Consider the following 18,297-nt stretch of genomic DNA (forward strand, 5'->3'; position numbering starts at 1 on the left):
CTTTCTTCTCCCATCTTTAAAAGGAAGAATTAAGCCTCTTATTTAATTTTTTTTTTTTTTTTGTCTTTAGCGCATGTTTTGCTTTGACTTTGAAACAGCGGACAAGAAAAGTCCAGTTTAAGATTTGTTATGTGTAGGGCTGTTCATTTTGGTTAAACTAACACTTTTTTTAAAAAAAAATATTCACCATTCTTTGGCTTCCACGTAATTCAAAAGTTTAAGGGGGGGGTGGAGATGGGGTTGACGTTAATTTGCCCCAGGCAAAGAATGTAGTTCAACCATGTACAGGATACAATGCCTTAAAAAGCCGGCTGCAGGAACACACCCTCGAATAGTGACTAATAACACCTATCATACTGTTACAGGTCACCTAGATATTTTTGTTTAGCTAGCATTACTCATTTTCCACTAAATTCTTTTGGTGAAGGAGGCTCCTGAAACAACCCTCACTGGAAGAGCAAACCAATTTGGGTTCTTCGCGTATTCTAGACTCTGGAAGAGGTAAGAGCTTTCATTACAGGGGACCACTCGCAGGACCTGCTGTACGCTTAACAGCATCCATCCCCATTCCAGCACTGAGTGTCTAACCCTTTTTTTAAGACAGTCTCAGGCACTGGGAATTATAGGAATGAGACATAGCTCCTGCCTTAGCCGAAAACCATTCTAAAAGTACCAATGTTACAGTAGATGCAACTAAAATGTACAGGGAAAGGTGAATGATTCTGAGGGTGAAAAGTGCGTATTCAGAGGTGCGGGGTCCGCGGTCCCCGGTCCCAAAGCGGCTTCCGTTCTTTTGAGAGTTCAGCTCCTGGGATCGCCCAGCACCCCGCGGGCACACTTAACATTTTAATCACGCCTCCGCCCCCACCCTCCGAATTCCTTTCCCGCTGCCGACCCGCCGGGTAGTCCCTTCCAGGCGGCCCCAGCTTATCACCCCCGGCCCGGCCACTTCCCGGTCGCGGCCAGGCGAGCCTCCCAAAGTTTCCTGTGACGCCGCCGTCCGCCTCCGGCCCCATCCCGCCCTCACTCCCACCCCCTCAGCCCTGGACGCCGGGTAGAGAGGAGCGGGTCACAGGGACCAGGAGGGCAGTGCAACACGAGGACCTCAAGACCCCACCCGAGCCGGGTAGCGGACCCAGAGAGCCGCAGCCACAGGTCCACGCCCCCTTTCGCCGCGCCCGCAGCCCCGGGTCCGCGCGCGCCCACCTGGCCTGGAGCCCGAATCCCACCCCTCTGGGTCCAGGGCCAATCGGCCGCGCCCCGCCTCCTGGGAGGTGGGGGAGGAGGAGGTTGGGGGCCGGGCGGTAGCTCCCGCCTCCAGCTCGTGCCCATTGGCTGGAGCCTCGAGGGTGCCCGAAGACCGGAGTGCAGTTTGATTGGCCGCAGAGGCTCGTGACAGCGGCGCCCATTGGCTGTGGTGGCCCCCGTGACGCGGGGTGGCGACTGGCTCCCGGGTCTGAGGGGCTCCTGCTTGTCAGGTTCTAGGTAGGTGAGTTTCGCGCCGCCGGCGGCTGGCGCTGTTGCCCGGGGCAACGCCGAGGGAGGGGGGAAGAGGAGGGCAGGCAAGCGGAGAACGGGGGCCACACTCCCTGCCCGCAGCGGGGCGCCTGGGACTGAGCCCCGGCTGCGGCGGCTGCGCCGAAGGCTCTTCCTCCGCCCTCGGCCACCCCCACTCCCGCCCCAGGCTGCAGGGTCTCCCGCCCGTCCTCCACCCGCGATAGAGCATTCCTGGTTGGGGCTCGGGCCGGGCTACACACCCGGCCCGGCGAGGCCGGCCCCTCCCACCAACCCGGGACTGGAGGCTGAGGGGGCGGGTGCCGGCGCGAAAGGGCTGAGGCGGGCGCAGCGGCCCCGCCCCGTCGCCGGGTCGGTGGGCTGCGGGGTGTGGGGCGGAGTTAGCGGTGCTGTGGGCACCACCCATCACGCCCGCGCCGTCTTCTCTCCTTGCGCGGCCCTTCGGCTGGGGCGGCCACCCCAACCCCTAGGTGTTCCCTCGAGCCCATCCTGCCTCTCGGGCCCTGAAGTCCCCCTTGACCCGCGCACCCGTCACCAGCCCATCTCCCACGCATCAGCTTCCCGACCTCCCGCTTTTATCCTCCACCTTCAGTCCCCGCTCCTGTCATGGCCAGAGGTGACCCCCAAGACTCAGTCAAGAGAAAAACTTAAGTGCGAAGCTCATGCAACCGGGGCAATTTCCGCTCTGTACTCTCTTTGCCATTTAGGGTTGAGGAGGTGTTCGAGGCACCTCTCGGTTAGTTTTCTGCCTCAGAGTCTTGTTAGCATCAACTTTCTGAAACGCTAATTGGGTTGATGGTAGAGCCGGGCCGGGTACGTCGTGCGCAAATTAACTGTGAAGTTGTCGGTTTTTACTTTGTACATTTGTGATCTTGATTTCTAGTGTTGTGCAGTCCCAAATCTAATAATTTATTAATGCTGGTAGTCTTTCATTTTCGTTAACCTTAATGGTTAAAAAAAAAGCCCCCCCCCTTTTTAGTTCGTAAGAAGCTGCATACATTCATACTGGTCTCGTTGTCACTTTGACATAAACTGCTGTAAAGGTGCAGTTGTACCATTTTCCTCTTTCTTTGAGGTATTCTAAGATAGTAAAACAATTTCCCCAGTAGAGTCATTATAAAAGTGTTATGGAAAAATTAGTAAAAAACTAAAACTATTTTAGTGGTAAAAGACTAGAAAATGCTTTTTAACCTATGGAATGGGAATAGGATTTTTAAAAACCTTGCAAAATGTAATTATTTCACGAGTTTAGTGTTGTAGTCTTGGTATACCTTTGTACTCTTTAGAAAGAAATATTCAAGAACCACACATTTGTCAGAATGCAAGGGAAGGGTGAATGTAATCTTTCGTAATCCAGGAATCTTTTTTGCTAGTACTATTGAACCAAGGGAACTATACTTCCAAAGGTACTGAGAATATATTAAGAGAGTTATGTAGGCATATTGGAAACCTTTTCCCTGTTTTTTTCCCTGAATGGCCTTTGGTCAAGATCTGTTTCTCTTCTGCACTGATGGTAGCATTTATTATATACTAGTATATTATATACTTAACAGCATTAATTATATACCAGGTAAAATTATTTACGGTCCAGTTAATGCAGCTTCTGTGCTACTTTAGAGGTTTGATGTCAGTAATTTGGAAGAAAGAATTCACACTTTTGGTAGACAAATCACTTTCATTTCATCTTCAAGTATTACATAGTTATAACTCTGGTCTGTGAACTTTCAAGCTGCCATTTTATTTTCTCCTTTATTTTACTATGAAAATTTTCAAACAATGAAATAAGGTTGAATTGTACAGTAACTACCCAGCCACCTACACAGCACTAACATTTCCAAGATATCTGTTACAGTTAGTAAATATAAAGGAAAGGGGGAACTGAAATGATCAAGTTTGAAAACCAGCATAAATATATAACATACCAAAATATTGTAAGGAGTTTAATTTCTGTTTGCAGATGGAAATAGTGTTTATAAAAACTATAGTAATTTAATTTCCATGAGACTTACTATGCGATCTTGTGAGTGACTAGGAAGTCATGTTTGTACATCAAGGCCCAGATGAATGGGTTGCATTTTGGTAATAAGAAAAAAGAAAAAAAAGAAATCAAATGAACTTGTTACACAAATAAAAGCTTGTTTTAAAATTGGGCTCCAGTATTAAGCAGATGAAGTTTTGTACTTGATTTTTAAATGAGCATCTTCTTTTGAAGACAGGTCCAAAGGACCATTGATTATTCAGTGTTTCAGTTAATAAATTGGATCAATCTTATGTATGTTGTCTTGGAATAAATGTATTTTTGAATGGAAAAAGAAAGCCTATAAATGGGAACTTTTTTTAGTAGAACTATTTCATGGAAAATGAAGTAATTATCTGGAAACATTTTAAGTCGGTATTTTAATAGGACTGAAAACTATCTTGGGTGTTGTTTCATGGTATTGCTTGAAGAATGTTTTAACAGAACTTTAGTTTGTAATGAATAATAAATGGGTATAAGTTCACGTATGTGTATATTTGTAATTTTTCCATACTTAGGGAATTTCTGCATTCTTCTTTAAGTATTTGAATCCTGCTTTTCAGTTTTAGTATACCCTAAATCTGTTTTTCATACTTAGCTCATTTATATAACTAACTTCTTAAATATTGAAATTAAGAGCTATGTCTCAGAATTTATAGATCTTAGATTGCCTTGATATTATTTCTCCATATCTCCTTTGACTTTGGCGTGCTTCTGTATGGTTAATCTACCACACCACCTGAGAGATTAAAGTGAACAAGCAGGTCATAGTTTTGGAACTTAAAAAAGAATAAGATGCTTAAATATTTTTTAATTAAGGTCCAGTTATTTTTTTCTTACCTGCCTCCCTCCCTCTTTTCTTCTTTCTTTACTATTTTTAGCTTTTTTATAAAAGTTAAATGCATTAGGATCAGCTAAAAAGACTATAGAGAAGATGGGGTGCCTAGCTGGCTCAGTCAATAGAGCATGGGACTCTTGATCTCGGGGTCATGAGTTCAAGTCCCACGTTGGGTGTAGAGCTTACATTAAAACAATAGTGAGAACAACAACAAAAGAGTGTAGAAAAGTCACAATAGTTCCGTGATAGTTAATACTTTGGAAAATTACCGAAACTTTTGTTTCTTCTCTAACACTCTACCAATCATTGCAGTAGTATGGTCTTTATTGCAGTGTATCTGCACCTGCACCTAAACTTGCAGTTCCTGCACTTGAAACTTGGTTACCCTAATTTAGAAGAGGGCTCCAAGATCTGGAGGAAAAATAGAAAAGAATAAATAGAGGACAGACTAGAGTCAGAACAAAAGAAATCAGACAAGCAGTGCCCCACTTTTTCTTATTTTATAAGTATAAATATAATTCTAGTTACCCGTGTGAAACTGCTATATAGCCAACAAAATATGGGACCTCTCAAGTTTTTCCTTTGTGTTCAAAATATCTAGGTCAGATGAAGTTTACTTAGTGCCTTTCTACAAAAATTTTCAGATTTCTCCATTTTGGGGGATATTAAATATTTAGCTTTATAAAATTTAATGTCATGGATGACTTGGAATTATTTCTTAAATATTTATATATCTTTATCAAATTATGACTAATATTTTGTCTATATATCATCACTTACTCTAAGCTTGATATTGTCTCTTCCTTTTGAAGCTTTTAATTAAAATACTAAAATTTTTAGCGTAGTTGTTTTTCTGCCAGTTTGCAGGGTGTAGTGAAAGAAGATTCATTTCTTTTGGAGCCAAGCTAATCTGGGTTTCAGTCACAAATCAGAATTTTCTTCTGTGGGATCGTGGGCAAGTTATGTAATCTCTTTAAATCATAGTTTCCTCATCTGTAAAATGAGGATGATAAGATTGCCTCACAAGGTCGTCATGAAGAAGAATGAGACAGTCTAGGTAAAATCCTAGGATTTTAGGAATTTAGGAAGTCCTCAACTTTCATATTCAGTTCCCTACATGGTAGTTTTAATTTTATCTCTCCTAGTATTACTGTGTTTATTCCACCATCCTAAAAGTCCCCAAATTTTAGACTTTGGATATTCAGTAATGTACATTAAGTAAGTCGAATGACATAATTAGTGTTATCTCCTATTAGCTGTTCTTTCATAGTTCTTCAGTTGCCATGTCAGCAGGGGTAATTGGAAATTCACTTTAAATGCTTTTTACCTCAAAATATATCTAGTTTGTCTGAATTCCTGAATTATTTTTTTTCACCTTAGATTATCATCTGTTGGTGGATGGTTTCCCAAAATTCCTTTCATTTTAACCACAAATATTTGCTTAAAAGTGGTACAGAAAAGCTAAATGTTACTTTCCTAAATCTCTAGCTAGTATTCCTCCGTTAAACCGCGTTTACTTAATCTGTTTAAAACTTCAGAGGTAATAGTTCTTAAAACTCTTATGTGAATCTTTTCCTGCTACTACTAATGTGTGTGATTATTCTTTAGGGACCATTATTTTATAAATATCCCCATTTCAAAATGTGTGTCCTATAAGTGTAGAATTCTAATTCCTAAAAAGCCCCCAGTTATAATTTAATTGCATAGACCATGAAACAAGCACTTAGCTGAATAAAGAGATAGGACTTGGACCACATAGTTTTTATGTCTTGTCCGGCAATAAAACAAAATTTTGTATGTAAGTCAGTGATTCTCAATTTTTTTCCTACGCAAGTACAAGATATTTACATGTGTGACATATTCTAACGTGCAGTTTCCTAGCAAGCTATCTGTAATAGCGTGCTATCTGTAATTCCATCTCACCCTCCCCTATCCAAGAAAGACTATCAGAATGCAAGTGACTAAGAGTGACATCATTATGGGGATAAATTTGAATCTATTCTGATGTCTCAAGGAAAGCAAGTCATTTAAAAATGTGTATAACTGGAGTACTTGAGTGGCTCAGTCAGTTAGGCGTCTGTCTTCAGCTCAGGTCATGATCCCAGGGTCCTACGATTGAGCCCCGCATCGGGCTCTCTGCTCAGTGGAGAGCCTGCTTCTCCCCCCCCCCACCCCCGCTTGCTGCTCCAGCTGTTTGTGCTCTCTCTCTCTCAAATAAATAAATGAAATCTTTAAAAAAATAAAAATAAAAATGCATATAACTATATTAGTAGTTGATAATCCTTGAGACACATCTTACAGTATTAGAGTTGAGACCCAAGTTACTTTTACATTTTCCTGAAATGAATGCCTCTTCACTTGTCAGTCTTGTAATGCTACAGAAGAAAAGATTACTATAATAATTTTATGTAACTGATAATGAAGAGTCTTACATTTAAAAATCGGAGTAACTGATAATGAACATTTAAAAATATGTGAGCAATAACTCCATGGTCTTTATTATAAATAAAATAATATGAATTGTTCTAGAAATATTGAAGTTTTCCAGTATAAATTATTTTACTTGCAGAAAAAGTATTTCTGTGGTGGGACAAATGGCTTTACTTATTTTTTTAAAAGATTTTATTTATTTGACAGAGCAAGAGAGGGGGAGACAGAACAAGAGTAGGGGGAGCAGCAGAGGGAGGGGGAGAAGCAGACTTCTTGCTGAGCAGGGAGCCCAACATGGGGGCTCAATCCCAGGACTCTGAGATCATAACCTGAGCCAAAGGCAGATGCTTAACCTACTGAGCCACCCAGGCACTACAGGTCGAATGGTTTTAGGAGAAGGGAAAGCCCTTAATGCTAGAATATTTATATTCTAGGTGTTTAGTGTATAAAAATGCTCTTTACGCTGGTTCATTCAGAAAAGTGTCTTTAAAATGACATTGCTGTGCTTCTAAATTGGTCATCCTGGATGGATGTAGTATATATAATACCCAGTTAGAGGTGAAGACTTAGAAAACCTATGTTCATTGAACCCTCGACATTAGCAAGTAGTATTTCTCCAGAGCTTTGTGGATCTATGATATAACTATCTCCACAAAATACAGTCAAATTTAATTAATTTTAACTGATCCCTTCAGACCCTTAACAATTCTATTGTTAAATAATTTTTTGTTTCTAAAATGAAGTCTGGATGATTTTTCATTACATCATTAGTATATATTACAGAAAAGGTTCTTATTTTTGACCCTTGTGTCCTGGGGTTTGCAGAACAAGAGTATTTCTGATTTGATCACAAAGTCCGCTGCATTGTCACAAAGATGACGAGTTAGTTCTTGATCACCGCAATGCTTAATACTTGCTGCTGTTTCTTGAATATGTTGTCCTTGGAGTTGAACACTTCTGTAGTTTATGTCCTTTCTGCTCTTTGAGTGTCCAGCTTGGCAGGATTTCCCAATCTTCTCTTGTTAGTTGGTGGGGGCTCTCTTGTTAATTTCACATTCTACGAAGGAAAACGCATTTGACTCTTACTAATATTCTGTTTGGATAATAACTGGAATTCTGAAATGAATGCAAATGGTAAATGTCTAAATATAATAAACCATTAGCAATCCTGGATTTGACAGCAGTTTCAACTATCTGGGAGTGATTTTAAAGGTCCATGTTGAAATATTTGCAGTTTTGCTCCGATGAATTATTAGAAGTGAGACCCTCCCCTCTGATATGCATGACCCTAGCTAGCTGCCCAATGTTTATATCTTGTCTTGGCTTTGTTTTCTGTTTGAGGTTGTCCTATAACTTTTGTCAAGTGATGAAACATTGTTTCTTTGTTAAAAAAAATTTCTTGAAAAAGAAATTCAGCTGCTAGAAATAAAGAAAAAGTAAAGAAGTCTAAGGAAATGGTTGATGTTAGCCAGAAAGTAGATATTTTTGAGTCAGTGTAAAATGGAATGTTGAATCCAGTGAGTCTTTGACCTGGTTGTGAATCAATCTACCACACCTCCTAGGAAAACAAAAGTTGACTTGTGAAGGAAGCATCGTTACTGAGTGTTCAGCTCTGTCAAAAATTCTCATCGTTTTAGACAGATATCTTGAAAATGTCAGGGATATTCATAAATCCTGTCCCACTTCCCTTCTCTGTTGCCCTTAGTAGTAGTTGAAAGAGATTTGACTGTTTAGAAATAGCTGCTGCTTTTTGGAAGTTGATGTAGTTCTTACAAATATCTTAAAATATTAACTTGAATAGCAGTATCCTCGCTTATAGGATAGTATAGGTGTCTTCTTCTGAGTTTCACAGTTAATTGTTACAAAAGAGTAGCTAGGCCTTGGTGATGGCCTCTTTCTAAGGTTCTGATTTCTCTTTTGTGTTTTGGAGCCTATGGTTTGATTTACCCTACGGCTGGAACTGGTATTCTAGGATTGAAGTGGCTTGGCTTAGAGACACTTGCTGTTATATAGTAATATAGTTTTTGGAGGAGGGTGAAGGTGGTAAAGAAATAGACATATCCTCAAGTTGGCCCACATTATAAAAATAATTCAGAAATGTTCTGTGTAACATAAGAGGTGGGTTGTACAGAAGTGGGAGAAAGAGCAGGAGGACACATGACTCTTCCTTTTTTGGTCATGCAACAGATGTTAATGGAGTACTCACTCCATGTAAGGACTTACCTTATGGCTCCAGATAATTATAAAGTAAAGAGAAGTTTCAGACTGTTTTCCTGAAAGAGAGTATGATGTAGTGGAAAGGGCATTCATATTAGAACCAGACCTGCCTGGGGTTGAACTACACTACCAGTAATTTGCTGTACGAATTTAGGCAAATAATTTAACTCTTATAGCTTTAGTTTAGTTTTTTTTTTTTTTTCATTTGAAAATCGGCTATCAGTTTATCTGATAACTGATGATAATATTAAAATTTTCAGTTCCTTTCACTTGCATGAGATGAAAACCCTACTCCTACTAGTTTAGGCCACTGGCACAAGAAGTGTGCGTCTTCAAATGCACATGGTTTTAAGGGCTCAAACAATGGCCTTAGGACATACTCAGTGGCTTTCTCTTGTGTTACAGGTACTTTCATGCAGGCTTTCTCCATGTGGAGCCCTCTGATGGCTCTTGGTTTACGATCTTTCAGTTTTGCAGGCCAAACATAAAATCATCTTACCCGTGGTTTTAGTATAAATCCTGGGATTACATCTCATTGAATGCATTGGGTCATGTTTCCATATTTGATGTCTATGGTCAAAGGGGTAGCATCTGGTTAATAGGCCAGATCTGGATCAGGTACTAACTGCTGACCCTGGAAATAGGAAGTATGGTTAGTCACATGGTCTGAATCCTGTGGACTGAGGTCACTGAAAGACTGCAGTGTGACCGTGGGAAGGGATAGTGGATGCTGGGCAAGCATAACCAAGAGATTCACTATAATCTCCCCAGTGTGTGTGCATGTCCTTCCACACATACACAACCTTGAAAAAAATGCCCTCACCCGACTTACTGCAAATTTTTCACTTACAACTTCCAGTGCATTTACCCTGTGCCCCCCAGCAAAGGAAGACAGCTCAAAGACTCATTTAAGTACTGCATCTAACTTTAGGTCTAATATCTCTGGGTTATTTCTCTCAATTCTGTTTGAATAGGTAGCCTTAGGGTCTAGGAACTTAACAGTTAAATGATAAATATAACAATTGTAATAAAGCTTGTGTTCAGTGGTAGAAGAACGGTAGCATAAAGACAATAAAAACTTTCAATTAGAAAAGAGAAAAAGGAGAAACAACCTACAGAAATTTTCCATTCCATGACATGTGCATATTTTATTGGATAGGTATGGCGAGCACTCTTTGCCCTGGTAGTGAAATAAGATTTTTGATTAGCCAATATGGCTGTCTTTGGTTCTACCACTGGGAAGATCTTTTTTTGTTTTCTTTTTTCCTAGTTACAGCCAAGATGAGCACTGAGAGATTCCTGTACTGGGAACTGCATTGCCTCAACAACTCACTTTCTGTTGATGAAGTTTTGGGGTCTCAAGAGCTATCTTAGGGGTTGAGCAGTAACAAATCTTTGTTGGCAATGCAACTTTTTATAAACTTAATGTTTTATTTATTTGCAGTTGATCAACTTCTCTCAAGTACCTTAAGTCTGAATCCTAGTTCTTGAATCAAATCATTGCCTGGTATGCCTCTAAACAATTTGCCCATCACTGTAACCCAGTTGTTTCACATCGTGGGGAATTCTTACCTCAGGGGACATTTGGCAACGTCTGGAGATATCTTTGTTGTCATAATGGGAGGCTGGGACAGGGGAAGTAGGCAGGTCTTGGTAGCATCGAGTAGGTAGAGCCCAATAATACTGTTAAACATCCTTCAAGGGACAGGACAGCCTCCTACCACAGAGAATTTTCAGTTCAAAATGCCCGTAGTACTGAGGTTGAGGAGCCATGCAGACCCTAGAGTTGCCCCGTTTTCTTGTTGGCTTCTCTTTCTAGCCGTTGAGAGCAGCTTCTCTAGGTCATAACTCGGAGCTAATTTGTCCCTATTTCCAGGATGTGTCACAGTGGAGAGTTCTTTTTTTTTTTTTTTTTAAAGCTTGATCTATGTATTTTAGAGAGAGAGAGAAAGAGAGAGAACATGAGTAGGGGGAGGGGCAGTGGGAGAGGGAGAAAGGGAATCTCAAGCAGACCCACTGCTGAGTGCTGAGCCAGATGTGGGGCTTGACTCATGACCCTGAGATCAGGACCTGAGCTGAAACCAGGAATCAGATGCTCAACTGATTGAGCCACCCAGGCAGCCAGTGGATAGTTCCTTATGATTGGTAAATACCTTCTTTGCTAGGATGCTTGGGAATGAGCCTGGAGCATTAGGCTTCTCTCATATTTTGTTAAATGCTCTAATTTTTGTTTAGGGATTTTAAGTTTTCATCCCCGTAAATTGCAAGATTATCAGCAATCTTGGATTTGTAATGAAAGACTGAAAAGATTTTCTTTTATTAAGACTTTATTCGGGATTCCTGGGTGGCTCAGTCGGTTACGTGTCTGCCTTCAGCTTGGGTCATGATCCCAGGGTCCTGGATTGAGCCCCGAGTCAGGCTCCTTGCTTAGCAGGGATCCTGCTTCTCCCTTTCCCTCTGCTGTTTCCCTGCTTGTGTTCTCTCTCTCTCAAATAAGTAAATAAAATCCAAAGAGACTTCACTCAAAGTGTGCTTCTTTTTTTTTTTTAATGAACTTAACTGAAGCCTGCTGCATATTTGACCATATACCAACATCCTAACGTTTTTTATTTTTTATTTTTTTAATTTTTAATTTTTTAAAAGATTTTATTTATTTATTTGACAGGGATAGAGACAGCCAGCGAGAGAGGGAACACAAGCAGGGGGAGTGGGAGAGGAAGAAGTAGGCTCACAGCAGAGGAGCCTGATGTGGGGCTCGATCCCATAATGCTGGGATCACGCCCTGAGCCGAAGGCAGACGCTTAACCGCTGTGCCTCCCAGGCGCCCCCCTAACGTTTTTTAATAAGTATCCTCTCATGCATCCTTAGTAGGTGCATAGTCCAATTTACAAGAAGTGGCAGTTTACCCGCGGCTTTGCTTATAATAGGGGGATACCAAATACCCTCCATTTTCTTTCTTTCTTTTTTTTTTTTTTTTAAAGATTTTATTTATTTATTCTACAGAGATAGAGACAGCCAGCGAGAGAGGGAACACAAGCAGGGGGAGTGGGAGAGGAAGAAGCAGGCTCCTAGTGGAGGAGCCTGATGTGGGGCTTGTTCCCAGAACTCTGGGATCACGCCTTGAGCCGAAGGCAGACGCTTAACGACTGTGCCACCCAGGTGCCCCTTTTTCAGCTTCTTTATTCTCCATCATTTTGTCTGCCTCATTTATCTTAGCAATTAGAGCCTCCATTTTTTATTGCATCTCATTAATAGCCTTTTTGCTTTCAAATTGATTAGATGTTCTTTTATTTTTCCAGAAAGGGATTCTCTAGTGCCTCCTCTGCTTTTTTCAAGCCCAGCTAGTATCTTTTTTTCTCAAAAGATTTTATTTATTTATTTATTTATTTATTTATTTATTTGAGATAGAGAGTGAATGAGAGAGAGAGAGAGAGAGAGAGCGCGTGCGCGTGCACACAAGCGAGGGGAGGGGCAAAAGGAGAAGGAGAAGCAGACACCCGCTGAGCAGGGAGCCTGATGTGGGGCGTGATCCCAGGACCCTGGGATCATGACCTGAGCTGAAGGCAGATGCTTAACCGATTGAGCCACCCAGATGTACCTCCCTAGCTAGTATCTTTATAGTCATTATTCTGAATTCTAATTCCAATATCTTATATCTATACTGATTAGGTCTCTGGCAGTCAGTATTGCCTTTTGTTCTCTTTTTTGAGGGGAGTTTTTCCATCTTGTCATTCTTTTTTTTTTTTTTTTTTAAAGATTTTTATTTATTTATTTGACAGAGATAGAGACAGCCAGCGAGAGAGGGAACACAAGCAGGGGGAGTGGGAGAGGAAGAAGCAGGCTTCCAGCAGAGGAGCCTGATGGGGCTCGATCCCATAACGCCGGGATCACGCCCTGAGCCGAAGGCAGACGCTTAACCGCTGTGCCACCCAGGTGCCCCCCATCTTGTCATTCTGTCCAGAGAAGAATAGATGAATGAGAGAACAAAATACTAAAATGGCAACAATGATCCCAGAGGAATATACACTAAACAAACCAGAAGAGACTTGAAACTTAAAAAAAAAAAAATTAAAAAAAAAAAGAATATAATCAGACAGGTGAACAGAACAGAGCAGTACACTGGATCCTGTGTATATTTTGGTCAGTTTGTTAGAAAACTAGATCCCTATACTGTAAAGAAAGAAAAACTTATATATGTACAAAAATAAAATTAAATACAATGAAAGGATAGAATCTAACTATAAAAATGATAATTAAAAGACAAAAAAAAGAATATAAACAGAACAAAACACTATATCCTGGGTGTATTTTGGTTTCTTTATTAGAAGAAACCACATCCCAAAATTGTAAAGAAAGAAAAATTTATATATATGTACAAAAATAAAATTAGTTACATTGAAAGGATAGAATATAAAGATGAAAATTAAAAAAGACTCAAATGAAAAAACAGAATATCAGACAGGTGAAGAGAACAGAGCAAAACATTAGATTCTGGGTGTATTTTGGTCAGTTTGTTAGAAGAAACTACATTCCAAAATTGTAAAGAAAGAAAAAGTTATATATATACAAAAATAAAATTAAATACAATGAAAGGATAAAATAACTGTAAAAATGAAAATTAAAAAAAGACTTAAAGAGTTGATAAAATAAGAAATTGGTTGAAAAAGAAAGCGGAAAAAAAATTAAAATTGAAAGACTAAAGAATCATGAGAAAAACCCCATGAATTAGTTTTGCAGTTCTGTGTGATGGGTAAACTTGTTCTTCGCAGGATGTTCTTGCTGATCTTCTGGGGGAGGGGCCTGTTGCCCTGAGTCACAGGTGTTTTTGCCCTGGGCGGAACTGCACCGCCCTTGCCTGGGCGCCAGGCTAAGTGTAAGCCGCTCAGGATTGCTCTACGTGGCTTTTGTTCCCTGAAGGCTTTCCATGCAGTTTTCGAGGATGAGAATGAAAATGGCAGCCTCCCAGTCTCCAGCCCCAGAGCTGAGAGCTCGGGGCCCTACTCCTCAGTGCGTCCTCAGGGAAAAGCAATCACTCCTGTCTCCCTGGTCTCCCTCTGCACTCCGTGCTCACCCAGCCCGTGACCCAGCATTTCTGTCTCAGGCTTGTGACCCCACTTTGATTCTCTAAACCCCGCAGACTCCTATAGTGTGCATCTGCGCCAGTCCTGCTGGGGTAGGGAAGGGGGTCTCGCCGCGGTTCTGCTGCTTGCTGGGCCCCTGCTCGGAGAGCAGTCACCGGAAGGTGCCCCTATTGGGGGGTTTGTAGTTTATGGCAACCCGAGCTGAGAGCCCTCTCCTAGGCTTGCTGATGGCAGCCAGCTTTCTTGCTCTGATGCCTGGGAATTCTGATGCACTCAGGCACCCCTGGTCTTTCTGTGACCTTGGGGATCCTGAGCCCACACCGTCCCACATAGGATTCCACCCTGTTTTGCCACCAGAGTGCCTTTCAGGCAGGGATTCCCTCACTGGAGCAGACTTCTAAAAGTTCTGATTTTGCGATTTTGCGCTGTGCTTCTCTGTCACTTTCCAGTAGTTGGCTTAGGGAGGCTCCCCCACCCCCGCGGTTTATCCTCCCATGTATGGCTCGGATTCACTTCTCCGCAGCCCCTACCCTGCAGAAAGTGGTTGCTTTTCTATTTGTAGAGTTGTAACTGTTCTTTTATCTGTGGTTGAGTTCACAGGTGTTCAGAATAATTTGATAGATCTAGCTGAGTTCCTGGGACCAGAAGAAACTAAGGTCTACTCCTTTGCCATCTTGGCTGCCCTTTTCTCTTTTCTTTTTTCTTTTCTTTTCTTTTCTTTTCTTTTCTTTTCTTTTCTTTTCTTTTCTTTTCTTTTCTCTTCTTTTCTTTTCTTTTCTTTCTTTTCTTTTCTCTTTTCCTTTCTTTTTTTCTTCTCTTCCTTTCCTTTCCTTCCTTTCCTTTCCTTTCCTTTCCTTTCCTTTCCTTTCCTTTCCTTTCCTTTCCTTTCCTTTCCTTCCCTTCCCTTCCCTTCCCTTCCCTTCCCTTCCCTTCCCTTTCCCCTTTCCCCTTTCCCCTTTCCCCTTTCCCCTTTCCTTTCCTTTCCTCTTTCCAGCTTTATTCATTTATTTTAGAGAGAGAAAGAGAGAGAGTGTGGGGGATAGGGGCAGAGAGAGAGAGAGAGAGTCTCAAGCAGACTCTGCACTGAGCATGGAACCTGACACGGGACTCTGTCTCAGGACTCTGGGCTCATGACCTGAGCCAAAACCAAGGTGGGACACTTAACCAACGGCACCACCCAGGCCTTCTTCCTACTTTTTCTTTATAACACTCATCAGGACTTTATACTATGTATTTTATATATTTATTTTGTGTTTTGTTTCCTCTGTAGAATACAGTCTCCATGAGGGAGGAATTTTTGTGTAAGATGTTTTGTAGGAAAGTACATGACACATAGGTTAGTAGGCTCTCAGCAAATATTTGTTGAATGAATTAATAAAAAAAAATTTATTGCCACACATAACTGTTAAGTCTGAAACACTTGTGGGACTGAAATTACTCTGCAGAGGGAGAGAGATTATTCATATAAGAAGAAAAAAGAATATAGGTAAATTTCTTCCAGGGAAGGGAAGGAGAGGGCTTTATTTCTCCAAAGCTCAGTGGAGGTCTCTATCTTTAGGGAGACATGTTCTCTCACTTCCAAGGCTGGATGTTGTGCAATTATTCTTGTAGTACTTTTTGCTCAGAAGCCTCTGGTTGTGCAGGAACATGGGAATCCAGAGAGAAATGTTTCTCAACAGCAGTTCTAAAATTCTAGCAGCTACACCTGTTTACACCTGAACTCAGGTATGATTAGATCTAGGGACAAAATATTTTCAGAGCTTTCGTTTCTCTTTACATTTCTTGGCTTTTGTTTTCTCTGGGTTCACTCTCTAACAAGTTGGTAACTTCCGTGTTCTCTCACTTTAGCAACCTCAGCCCAAAGAGAACTTTCTAATTTGTTCTGGCAAAAATTTTGGGATTGAGCTTTAGTTGTCCATTTGGGTCACATACCCATTCCTGAACTACTGCTTGGAGAAGGAAATATGCTGATTGTCCAGGCCTGGGTTATATACCTATTCTAGGAACTTTGTGCTTATTTTAGGAACCTGAGAGTGGGAATGATTAGTGTCACTCAAATTACAGGGATTCAAAATAAGAGAAGGGTAGTTCAACAGGAGAAAATTGAGATGGTGCTACCAAAAGAAGGGGAGTAAAATGCAACACAGTTCTGTCACTTGTATGTACAGGCAACCCAAACTGGTTAAAAAAACCCAACAACTTAGAATCTTGTCCTGTATAGGTATATATTATCCAAAATCACATCATGAACAAGAAATTTCCTGTGAAAACATGATTTTAAATGGATGTAAAATTATATTTAAATTTACTGCTTCATTTTAGATATTGGCTTACCAGAATTAAAGTTTGGCCAATCACGATTGGATGTTACTTATTAGAGCAGTAGGAGGGGTAGAGGTGGGAAAGAGAAGTATGCACCATGACCATGAGAGGCAAGGGAGATGCCTAAGTCACATAATTTAAGACTGGGTTTCAGGGTCATGTGGTTACAGGGTGGCACTGGTATGACCCTGAGGGTGAATGTCTCCATAAATGTTGCACCCTAGGCACCCCTCTCACCTGATGAAGAGAAGCATAGTTAAAGAGTAGGAACTAATTTTTACTATGATTGTGAGTTAAAGATGGTAGCCTATGTAGTTGGGGAAGTTGGTGGGGAAGATTAAGGTGCACTAAAAATTAGTTATTATGCATTTTCAGCTTGTCTGTAGAAATCTTTGCTGAGTTCTGATGAGGACGATAATATCTTTGTGGTAACATAAGGAATATAATTTTTATTCATTAGTTTATAGTGGTTTGAAGAAAGAAATGTTCCATTTAGAAATGCCACCCAGGAAGCTTTTACTTATTTTTAACCCAAAGTACTTCAGTGTCATATGGAAAGTAGGGTTTTTTTTGGTTGAAAAATAAAAAATTACAGAAACAAGTTGTGTTGGAGAGTGACACATAAATAACAGATGGGCGCTTTGACTAGCTTCCTTGAGCAAGACACTTGACACTGCTCAATGTCGGCATGGAATCTTAGTTGAATAGTTATCCTTCTTGTTCTTAGGCCTTTGAAAATAACTGTTTCTATATCACCGTGAAAGACTAGAATATGAAATGCTAGGTATTCTCAGCTATCTTTGCCAATAGAGAAGTGGCTAAAAAAATTTCAAGTTAAATGAAATGTCCAGTAATTTTGCGGTCTGTCTCTGGAGTGGAATTTGATAACATATGTAATATGTACATTTTTATACACACTCATACACTTTGTTCTTTGGAAATCTTTATAAGTAATACTGTTTACTGTGTTATATCTAAGGGGTTTCACTGAAGATAAACTATTCACAGTAGCATGATTAAAATTCTCATATTTAAGTATTATTTAAAGTCATGAATTTTACCACTGAATGTCAAAGCCCTACTTTACACCAAAGTATCCAAAGTATCCACCAAAGTATATGGGGAAAGCCATAATTTACCTTGGAAATTGTTCATTCAGTACTCACTTGTTTGGTGGCCACAATGTTCCAGGGATTGTGTAGGATGCTGGCTATATTAAGATGATAATCTCTGTTCTTAATTTTGTCACAGTTTAATGGAAGAAGAGGGATGCAATAATACTGTCATTATATGTAGATTAGATTTCCAACCAGTTCTAGCTTTGGGGACTTTGCCACATCTACAGGAGAGTATATGCTTGTCTGGGGGTCAAGAAGGTTCGTTTCTGGAAATGAGTAAAAAGGTTAGAAGAGTAGGAGACTTGGAAGATATTCCTGACATACTTTGGCCAGTTTCCTGACGAGAAGAAAGGAGTAATCTTATTGGTAACCTCCATGAAATGTCCTCTGATTCTTGTGAAAGTCAAGGAGGTGGGGGAAATGACAGGAAACAGAATAGGCAAACATTCTTATAGCCAACAAGTCGGGATTAGAAATACAAGGGCCTGAGGCAGAAAATGAGGCCTGGTGATAGAGCTGTAAAGGACGTACATTGACATCAGAGATAAAGAAGAGAGCCAGTGACCAATAAGCTCCTTAGAAATTCTCCTAGTGACAAGAATTGAGAGAACAGCTGATAGAGGAGTCAGGCTTTGGCGTGCCAAGGCATATTAGAGAAAATGTGTGTTTGCTGGGAGAATCTTTCCCTAACCTTCCCAGCCTTTGAGAGTTTTTCTTACATGGTTAATTACTTCTTTAGGCTGTAGTAATATTTTAACA

The 18,297-nt window shown here is 40.8% G+C and overlaps 1 protein-coding gene across 3 annotated transcripts in view; it reads left to right on the forward strand.

The window, feature by feature from the left end:
• The first annotated feature begins 424 nt into the window (after window positions 1–424).
• The window catches only part of FER (FER tyrosine kinase), a 418,243-nt gene continuing 400,370 nt past the window's right edge, over window positions 425–18,297 (forward strand). The window contains exon 1 of one of the 3 annotated variants that reach the window (XM_034656598.1): window positions 425–501. The gene's annotated coding sequence lies outside the window, so the exon portion shown is untranslated. Of the gene's footprint in view, window positions 502–1,032; window positions 1,486–18,297 lie in introns of those variants that run through there. The other 2 variants (XM_034656599.1, XM_034656597.1) reach the window with 2 other exon arrangements.

This window comes from Ailuropoda melanoleuca, chromosome 3, assembly GCF_002007445.2.
Source record: "Ailuropoda melanoleuca isolate Jingjing chromosome 3, ASM200744v2, whole genome shotgun sequence".
Taxonomy (NCBI): Eukaryota; Metazoa; Chordata; class Mammalia; order Carnivora; family Ursidae; genus Ailuropoda; species Ailuropoda melanoleuca.